Raw genomic sequence first — 10,763 nt, forward strand, 5'->3', positions numbered from 1 at the left:
AGCAGCTCACATACAAGAATACACAGGCTTGGCTCTTGCCAGAGGCAGAACACCTCCACAAGGGCTCCCAGCTCCAGAGCTTGTATGAGAGCTGATAAAAATTCTGTTGCAGCAGGTAGTGGTGGTGCATGTCTTTAATCCCAGCACTTGGGAGGCAGAGGCAGGTTGATTTCTGAGTTCAAAGCTAGCCTGGTCTACAGAGTGAGTTCCAGGACAGCCAGGGCTACACAGAGAAACCCTGTCTCGAAAAAACAAACAAACAAACAAACAAAAACAACAACAACAACAAAAAATTCTGTTGCATCTACTCAGGAGTTCTTGCTGGCTCCCTTTTCCAAAGGTGGCGGCTCTGAGAATGAAAATCATAGCCCACATTGTTAGTCATAGAACCCATTCCAGAACCCTCTTTGCTAGTCCCTGGAAGGGAGGCTTCTATCTAGCTTGTCACAGAGATGAGGAACTTGAACCACGGGGATCATGAAAGCTTTCCAAACACGCAGTACAGTGTTCTTTTAACACAAGTATATCTGGCCCCAAAGACCATGGTCCTTTCACTCCCATCTTTGCCTTTAGTGAATCACCAGTAAGGAAACGGAAAGTTTAACATTCTCAAGATGAGGAAAGGGACTATAACTACCATGTCACCTGCAAGATTTCCTTTATGTTCTCTGGGCTTGTTCAAAGCCCTGCCGTGGCTATAGTTCTTTCTCGTTATCTCGTTCAAAATTGGCTACTAGATGTTTGTTTTCTTTTATTAGTCCACTGTATACGTAGGAGCAGGCTCCAGCTTCCGAGTTGTGTTTGCCCAGCTCCTTCTGAGCTCGAGCCATCTGTTCCTGTCCTGGTGAATGACATTTTTTTTTTTAACTGAAAGATTTCTCTACTTTATTTGCTGAAGGAAGCCAGTCTCGGTGACTCGTGTCATCATCTTAATCTTCATCTTCCCTCTCATCCTCCTCATCTACATCACTGTCATCAATGGAAAAACACCTAGAGCCTGTGAGTCTTCAACAAATCCTTCAGATTGTGTCATCAACAGGAAGTGGATTGAGTTTGCACTGAAACTATGATCAGAAAGAGACAGTGGAACTTCCAAGTTAAACCCGATGTTCTTCATTTATTAAATGCATCCTTTGACATTCTCACACGAGTATGCAATGCATTTATGATTGTTCACCCCTACTCCCTCTTGTCTCACTTCCACTCACCAGCCTCTCTCCTCCCTACAAATCCTGTTTCCATATTCACCCATGTTTGTCCTTTTTTAGTATCCATCAGGTTTAACAAGGCCTTACCAGTAAGTATGGTAGGTACACTGCTGATAACGATATCTCATTTCCCAGAACCTATCAAAGGCCAATTGGTTTAGAGGGAATGGACAGACACTTTGGTCCCTTCTCTTCCTGAATCTTTAATTCAAAAGTTCCAAGTGTGAATTTCTGCTTCAGAGCATGACAGAACAAAAAACAAACAAACAAAAAAGCTAAACTTATATGTACAATTCTTTATCGCTATAAAATAGAATGATTATTATTTTTGTGTGAAAACTTTCTAATATACATATAAAGGTCTTCACATGAAGCTTTATGTACAGCAAGCACACTGAAAGTTATCTTCTGATGTCTGAATAATTGAGGTGAATAAGCTTGAGTTCTTCCTTTAGAAAGTACCAAGTGAAATTTGGAGCAAGTGACAGGATAAGTAGTTTTATATATGTGTGTGGGATGCAGTTATAAGGGCTCTGACATGAGCATTGCATACAGTCAAGGTCATCACAGTTCCCAGTTCTTCCAAATGTTATTTCTTTCAAAAGATGTGGGCATAGTTAGATCTCTTGAGATCCCCTCTGCAGAGAAAGACTTATTTACCTCCAATGACCAATCCAAATCATTTTCAAAACATTCCTGCAGGTTTATGCTATCCCAAACTCTGAGCAGGAGCACATCGTATTTTAGGAAAGTCTTGGAAGAGTGGTGATTCTGTACAACAAAGATAAATTACTGAGCTAGCCTCTGATAAGGGCAAGCAGTTGCTCAGTTCCATGGGGCTGACTGAGTAAACACAGAGTACACAGGATGTTTGCTAGGGTGGGACCAGAATGGGGAAATTCAGCTGCTGATTTATGGTCCCTAATCTCTGGATTTCAGTTTGCAACTACAGGTTGCATCTGAATGAACCATTAATGGTTTTAAAAAAAGAAGAATCAGGTCTACTGGCTATACTTGATACATGAACAAAAAATACTTTAATTAAATAAACAGCAGAAGAGTTAATTTAAAAAGCAGCAAAAGAAAAGGGATGCCGCAAGAAGGGACATTAAAATAATCAATGATAGATGTAATGGTGGCAGTGCATGCCTGTAATCCCAGCACTCTGGAGGCAGAGGCAGGCAGATTTCTGAGTTGGAGGCCAGCCTGGTGTACAGAGTGAGTTTCAGGACAGCCAGGGCTATACAGAGAAACCCTGTCTTGAAAAAACCAAATCCAAAAAAAAAAACAAAAAACAAAAAAAAAAAGAAAGAAAGAAAGAAAGAAAGAAAGAAAGAAAGAAAGAAAGAAAGAAAGAAAGAAAGAAAGAAAGAAAGAAAGAAAGGAAGGAAGGAAGAAAGGAAGGAAGAAAGAAAAAGAAAAAAGAAATATGACCATCAAGCCACTATGTCTGCCAACAACAGGAAGCCTGTGGGATCGATATGCAGCTGAGGACACAGAACAACCATGGTTCTCCGATGCTGTAAGTGGGTAAAAATCCTTTGGGGAAGTCGTCTGGTTATATATTCTAAAACTGAGTCATCCTATTAATTGGAAGTATCTGTACTTGGAAGTACATACCAAATATTCAGTCAAGAGAAATGCCTGAATAATCCACAGCACCCCGTGTCCCGCTGTTGTAGTCAGATTGCTATAAGAATCCTAAACCAGATTTCTTTGCCCTCAATGAGAAATTAGCTCATGTAAATTTTGTGTTTTGAGATTTTCTGTGCTTTGTGAAGTGGCAAGCAATACCCTGGCCTCTCATAGTACCTCCTAGGTCAGAACAACAACTATAGGCATTGCCAGATGTCCCCTGGTATTAAAAAATAATCCCTGGCTGAAAAATCACCATCCTAAACGGAAAAAGTATATTTATTTACAACTGTGGCTTGAACATAGTGTGAACCTCCCAAAGATTCCTGCGCTTGGAACTTGGCCTTCAAGGTGATGACGCTGGAGGTTAGGTCTTGGAAGAATCCTTAGGACTTCTTACAAGAGAGTTATAATGAAGGCCTAGGTTTGTCCTTTGCCTCTACTTTTTGTTTGGATGTGACTCTGTTCCCCAACAACATACTCCTTCCTTTGCCACCTACCACCCACTATATACCAAAGTCCTGTCAGAACTAACTTTGTGGGGACATCATGCCTGGTAACCTACAGAGCTATGAATTCATAACCTTCCTTGCTTGATAAGGCGTGCATCATGGGCATGTCTTACAGTGTTGGAAAGACAACTAGTACATGTTACAAAATTAAAATGAACAAACCATGAGGAATGCATTAACCATCATAATATATATTATATCATGCATATATACATATCATATTACATAGAAATGAGAGACTGATCCCTGTACCACTTACCAAGAACAAAAGAAGCCAGGCACAGTTAGACCCATACTATCACACTATCTGCATACATAAAATTTACAAGCAGATAAAACCATCTTGTAGTTAGTTAGAAGTCAGGAAAGTGGAAAACAAAAGAAAAAAGAGAGCTTGGAGCAAATATAAAAGATCCCACAGGGACGCGCTTACATTTGATATTATATTCAAAATATCAACTGCAGAAGTTTTAGAGCTATAGGTTTATAATTCATGCTATTATTTAAGTATAATATTTCTTTAAAATGTTTCTCTTTTATATATTGGAATTTGTTTTCTTCCATGAGTTTTAATTTTTTTAATCTCTATATATCAGGGATTAAAACCAAGATCTGATTTTTAAAAATATATTTAGTCTAATGCATTGTTCCAAATGCAAACCTGTAGGCATCCTTTGGTATGGAACTATAAACCTCCTTTTCCATTCTCTGAAGCAGAACCTTGCCTGTTGCCTATGTTTCCAGAGGTGTTCTCACCTATGTCTCTATATCTGACCACCGAGACCACCAAAACACAGCAGAGAATTGTAGTGGTGTCATTTCCTTCCACTAAGTCCCACACTGTTGATTTCTGAAGTTCCACACAGCATACTGTTTTCAAGATAAAACATATCTAGGGTTGAAATTGCACGAACTGATTGAAAGAGTAACTTCTGAAGATAGCAGTCATGTCACCTAAGTACTGACAAGTTACTTATCCCCAAGTTTCCCAGTGCTTGTCCTTGGCATTACAGACCTGGCTCCATAGACATCTATACTCTTAAGACACAGTCCCCATATTGCAATCCACCTTATGCAGTTAGACACAGATGTCCTGTGATTTCGGTGCCACCAAGAGTCTTGTCTTCTTGAAGTAAATGTTCTTCATAATCCATTGTTCTTAAGAAGTTTAGTCTATCTCAAGCTAATCAAGTCTTCTATAAAATAAAAATGCTTCCCTTTCGAGAAACAGTGTTTGTCATTGCTCGCTGAGTTAATTAACAAGGAGTTACTGGGTAAGAAAAGAACAAAGTATAGAAGACATAGATGGCCCATGACAGGGGATATGTGGTATTAAAGTTAAAATAGCAGGAAAGGTCAAGTGAGAATTTTAGGACTCATCTACAAAGCTGGGTATGATGATGGGCACTTTTTATACCAGGAACTTAGAGGGCTGAGGCAGAGGGATAACTTGTGCCCAGTTCAATGTCATCCAGGACAACATAGTTAAAATCTAATATGTAAACAAGGTACTTGAGGACAACCCTGTTGTCATTCCTTTCACTGGCAGGAGACCACTTTCTTCCCGCATTGAGTTGGGTTGATGTTAGTTACTGGACCTGTGCCAATAAAAGGCAAAAGTGGCTTCCAAAGTTCTTTAACTTCTGGGTCAGAAACAAGAGAGCAGTTTCACCCTATATTCCTGAGATACTTGCTGGGGAAAGCCAGCCAGACTGGTAAAGGTGGACTAAGCTGTGTACTAGGCTGGAGAGCAGACAATACCACTGAGATGAGTAACTATCTGCCCACAGTCAGCAGCATCCACTAATCATGGAAGCCATCTTGGATCAAGGTCCAGGAAAGCCTTCAAAGGACCATTGCTGACATCTGTTAAATGGACTCATAGCTATGACTTTGGATCCAAACACCTCCATTAAGGAAACACACACACACACACACACACACACACACACACATTAGCAGCTGAAGAAGTGGCTTAGCAGTTAAAGCATTAACTTAAAATCAAGAACACTGGTGTTCAAATTTCCCAAGTCTATGTAACGGCCATGTGCTCTGATGGCTCGCCTCCTGTCTTGGAGAATCGAGACTGGGGAGCCTCTGAGCAAGCAGGCTAATAAGAGTAGCCATATTGTTGAGCTCTATCTTACCTCAAAGCGTAAGATAGAGGAGTGATGAATTAAAAAAAGATTCCTGTCAGCTTCAGGTCTTCATGTGTATGTGTGCACCCTCCCCATACCCCCACACCCACTCTCCTATACATGAAAAGAAGCAAAACAAGAGACATAGTATATTTAAATAAATGTATTTACATAAAACTGTCTCTGCCTCAATCATAGCAATGTTTTTTTCTCACAGAGGGAAGAACAAACAGAAGGCAGGGAATATGCTGATGTATATGCATATGTATGCGCATGTGCATATGTATAACCTATACCACTCAGGTACTAGAACTGGGAGAAAGATTACATCATCCTTCTGGCATAAATCAAATGTAACTGAAAGATGAGTCTCCTGGCTCTAAAATGGCCTTTAGGAAAGGTCATTTTTACTGCTAGTATATTTCCTGCAGGAATTATACAAACCTACTAAAATTGCACAGAGTTCCCTGAACAAAAGTAGTATCTTCTTTTTTTTAATATTTTTATTTTCTAAATTCTTTGTTTACATTCCAAATGATTTCCCCTTTCCCGGATCCCCCCTCCCCATATGTCCCATAAACCTTCTTCTCTCCATCCATTCTCCAATCACCTCCCTCCTTTTTCTCTGTCTTTGTATTCCCTTCCCATGCTAGATCAATCCTTTCCAGGATCAGGACCCTCTCTATACTTCTTCATGGGAGTCATTTGTTATGCAATTTGTGCCTTGGGTATTCAGAGCTTCTGGGCTAATTAATATCCACTTATCAGAGATTGCATTTCATGTGTATTCTTTTGTGATTGGGTTACCTCACTTAGGATGATATTTTCCAGATCAAACCATTTGCCTAAAAATTTTGTGAATTCATTGTTTCTCATTGCTGAGTAGTATTCCATTGTGTAAATATACCACATTTTCTGCATCCATTCCTCCTTTGAGGGGCATCTGGGTTCTTTCCAGCTTCTGGCTATTATAAATAAGGCTGCTATGAACATAATGGAACATGTGTCTTTATTGCATGCCGGGGAATCCTTTGGGTATATGCCCAGGAGATGTATAGCAGGGTCCTCTGGAAGTCTCATGTCCAGTTTTCTGAGGAACCTCCAGACTGATTTCCAAAGTGGTTGTACCATCTTACAGCCACACCAGCAGTGGAGGAGTGTTCCTCTTTCTCCACATCCTCGCCAACACCTGCTGTCTCCTGAGTTTTTTACCTTAGCCATTCTGACTGGTGTAAGGTGAAATCTCAGGGTTGTTTTGATCTGCATTTCCCTAATGACTAATAATGTTGAGCACTTCTTACTCTCGGCCATCCGAATTTCTTCAGGTGAAAATCTTTGTTAAGATCTGTACCCCATTTTTTCAATAGGGTTATTTGGTTCCCTGGGGTCTAACTTCTTGAGTTCTTTGTATATATTGGATATTAGCCCTCTATCAGATGTGGGGTTGGCGAATATCCTTTCCCAATTTGATGGTGCCGTTTTGTCCTTTTAACAGTGTCCTTTGCCTTACAGAAACTTTGTAATTTTATGAGGTCCCATTTGTCAATTCTCGATTTTAAAGCATAAGCTATTGGTGATCTGTTCAGGAACTTTTCCCCTGTGCCCATGTCCTCAAGGGTCTTCCCCAGTTTCTTTTCAATTAGTTTCAGTGTGTCTGGTTTTACATGGAGGTCCTTGATCCACTTGGAGTGAAGTTTAGTACATGGAGATAAGAATGGATCAATGCGCATTCTTCTGCATGCTGACCTCCAATTGATCCAGCACCATTTTTTGAAAAGGCTATCTTTTTTCCACTGGATGTTTTTGGCTCCTTTGTTGAAGATCAAGTGACCATAGGTGTGTGGATTCATTTCTGGATCTTCAATTCTATTCCATTGGTCTACTTGTCTGTCACTGTGCCAATACCATGCAGTTTTTAACACTATTGCTCTGTAGTATTGCTTGAAGTCAAAAGCGATCTATAGATTCAATGCAATCCCCATCAAAATCCCAACTCAGTTCTTCACAGAGTTAGAAAAAGCAATTCTCAAATTCATCTGGAATAACAAGAAACCCAGGATAGCTAAAACTATTCTCAACAACAAAAGAAATTCTGGGGGAATCAGTATCCTTGACTTCAAGCAATACTAAAGTAGTATCTTCTGACTCTTCTAGAATGACTGACTCCCCAACTCATCAGACTCCTACCTTGAGGGCTAACTTTTAATATGACAATTGTTTCAGAATAGGAGTAATAAATTTCACCTAAAGACAGCAGTTTGGGCTAGCAAGGTTCAACCGCTTGAATTCTAGTCTTGGGACATGTAGCTAGAAACTGGGGATTCTGAAATTTGAAAAAAAAAAGGCATATACTTGTAATCCCAACACTTGGGAAGTAGATACTAGAAAAATCAGAAGTTCAAGGTCTGCCACATAGTGAGTTTGAAGCCAGCCTGGGCTGCAGGAGACCTTATCTTGAGAGAGAGAGAGAGAAAGAAAGAAAGAAAGAAAGAAAGAAAGAAAGAAAGAAAGAAAGAAAGAAAGAAAGAAAGAAAGAAAGAAAGAAAGAAAGAAAGAAAGAAAGAAAGAAAGAAAGGAAGGAAGGAAGGAAGGAAGGAAGAGAGAAATAAAGAAACAAAGAAAGAAAGAAACAAAGAAAGAAACAAAGAAACAAAGAAACAAACAAAGAAACAAACAAACAAAGAAACAAAGAAGATGGAGAAGAGAAGAGAAGAGAAGAAAAGAAAACAAAGAAAAGAAAAGAAAGGAAAGGAAAAGAAAAGGTCTGTGCCAGGTGGGAGAGTCAGGCAGGTTGTAAACAAATACAGTAACATCGGTAGCAAGAGCACAGGGAAGCAAAACTACAATAGAGCAGGTAGCTTGTAATGTCTTAGAGGCATCCCTGAGCAGTGGATAGAGCTGCCCAGCCTAGGTTCAAAGTCCAAATACTTATTAATTAAATCTTATGAATTAAGTATTAGTATCATAGTGTGCCAAATGCATCTATTGTACCTGGCCTCTCTGAAACCTGGTGTCCTTCTATACTGAATTCCAGTGCGTCCTGAGACTCACCGTTTCTCCATCTAACTGGTGATTTGGAGATATAAGTGAACATGTAGACCAACCCCTTCTTTCTTTTTGCCTTGGGCTTTAGCCACAGCAGGACCTGGGAATAGGTTCTGCTCCTTGCCATGTGTTGGCAGATGTCTATCCTTTGCAGTTCAGATGTGAACACTGCAGGGACATCATAGCTTATAACTGGGTAAAGCTTTTCTAACTCATTATTGAAAATCCACATGCCCACAGGCATATGCCTGCTCTAAATAATAGCTTCATCAATGACAAACCTGGTGTGTATTTCCCCTATGCCCTCACTGTTTTCTTTTCCTCAATTGATTTACTATTTAGACAGGAGGGAAATGCTACTGTGTTCGACCTAATGATGTATTGAATCCGAAATTTGAGAAACAAGAGTGAACTGACATCAAGGTCAGGCCATAGGAATATATCATAGGATATATATAGAAATATCATAGGAATTTGGAGTTAAGTCAACAGACAGACATGGGCTTGACCCTGAAGCCTAGAGATTCTTCCTGACCTGTGTCCATTTCTCACAGCCTTATTTGTCCTTCCATGGTCCGTGGCCTTGTTGCCCTAAGCATTACTCTGTAGGATTCTTCCCCTTAGTAGCTCACATCAGCTGTGGCAGCACCATCTGCAATGACTGGGGCTTTTATAGAGCTTTGATTACATAGAGTACTGTGCCAATGCCAGGCCAGCATCCTGTGGTCCAGGGTACCAGAAACCACAGCTTGACCTTCAGCTAGAAGGCATGAGTTTTCTAGGCAGTTGTAGCTGGGATATAAATTCTATTTTAGAATATCAAAAGCCTTTCCATGCATATGCCTTTTAGACACTGGTGTACTGGGGGACAGGGTGGGGGTGGGAGAATCACACTTCATGCTTTCAAATTTCAAGGCATATGCATGGTAGGTTAACTGAGGACAGTAGGGACAATTTCCCTTTAAATTATTAATGTCAAACCTAGGTGGAAAGTGCTAGACCCACTGTTTAAATTCCATTCTGTTCTTCTGGGTGAGAGCAAAGAGTAAATGAATATCTTTGACAAGACAGCTTACCCAGTGGCAGAAGGTTTCTGTACATGTTCAGAAGGCAGCTGAATAATTGTAGGGAGGTACAGATGATCAAAACTCTCAGATATCCTGTACAGACAGTGAATACATTAAAGAAAAATAAAGCAGTAAATTTGGTGTGTGTGTGTGTGTGTGTGTGTGTTTACCTTGTGGAGGTTAGAAGAGGCTATTGAATCCTGTGGAGCAAGAAACTGGAATTGGGTGCTTTGTAAGAGTAGCACTTGCTTGCTCTTAACTGTGGAGCCATCTCTCAAGTGGCAATGCTCATTTCTGGATGTCATGCCAGAGTGGCCTACACCATCACCATTTCCTGCCATGTAGCTATGGCACTCTTACCTGTGGAACATTGCTTAAATCTGCAAAGCTTACTGCCTTCAGAATATTTTTCCCTCATTAGTTTTGCACTAGAGACTCCTCAAGTTGTGAAAGAGCTGTTGTGGATGTTGTGAAGCAGTGGAACCTAGTGAAAATTACTCCTTCAGCTGTCTTGCTTCAAGACAGAAAAGTCTACATAGCATTTTCTGCTTTGCCCTTTCCAAGCAGAGGAAAATGCAATGGCAGGGGTGAAGTCATTTATCCAACCTAAAAATTAACCGCATGGTGGGTAATTTCTCTCTCCTGAGAGTAACGTGACATGCTTGAATTCTGAGCAACTTTTATCCAGGATTGTTGATTTGTGCCTATAGTGAAAGAAAGAGGGCCCAGGACACACCAAGACCAAGTTCTCAGCACAAAGATAATTTTCCCAGAGGGGCAAAGGGCAGAGAATAAGGGCCAAATACAGAAGATAGAGGATGAGAGAGAAGGGCAAAGAACAAGGGAAAGGGGAAAGAATATTTGCTTGGAGAAACAAAGGACTCTCTCTGGATGGAGAGGATACAGATCCAGCAGCAAATGGCAGTAGATAAAGGGAAAGGGGGAAAGCCTGTGTTTGGATGGGCTGGTCCATTTTGATTGGACAGGTTTATTAGGTGATCTGAAGGAGGTGTTGATTGCTGGACTAAAATATTTTAATAGCTGAAACTTGATGGCCAGCCTCAGGAGGAGAAAGTGGCCAAATAGGAGACTAGGCTTTGGTGGCTAACTTAAAGAATCTAAGAGTAAATGGCTAGTGGTTTTTTGTAAGGGGGAGAA

This window comes from Apodemus sylvaticus, chromosome 12, assembly GCF_947179515.1.
Source record: "Apodemus sylvaticus chromosome 12, mApoSyl1.1, whole genome shotgun sequence".
NCBI lineage: Eukaryota > Metazoa > Chordata > Mammalia > Rodentia > Muridae > Apodemus > Apodemus sylvaticus.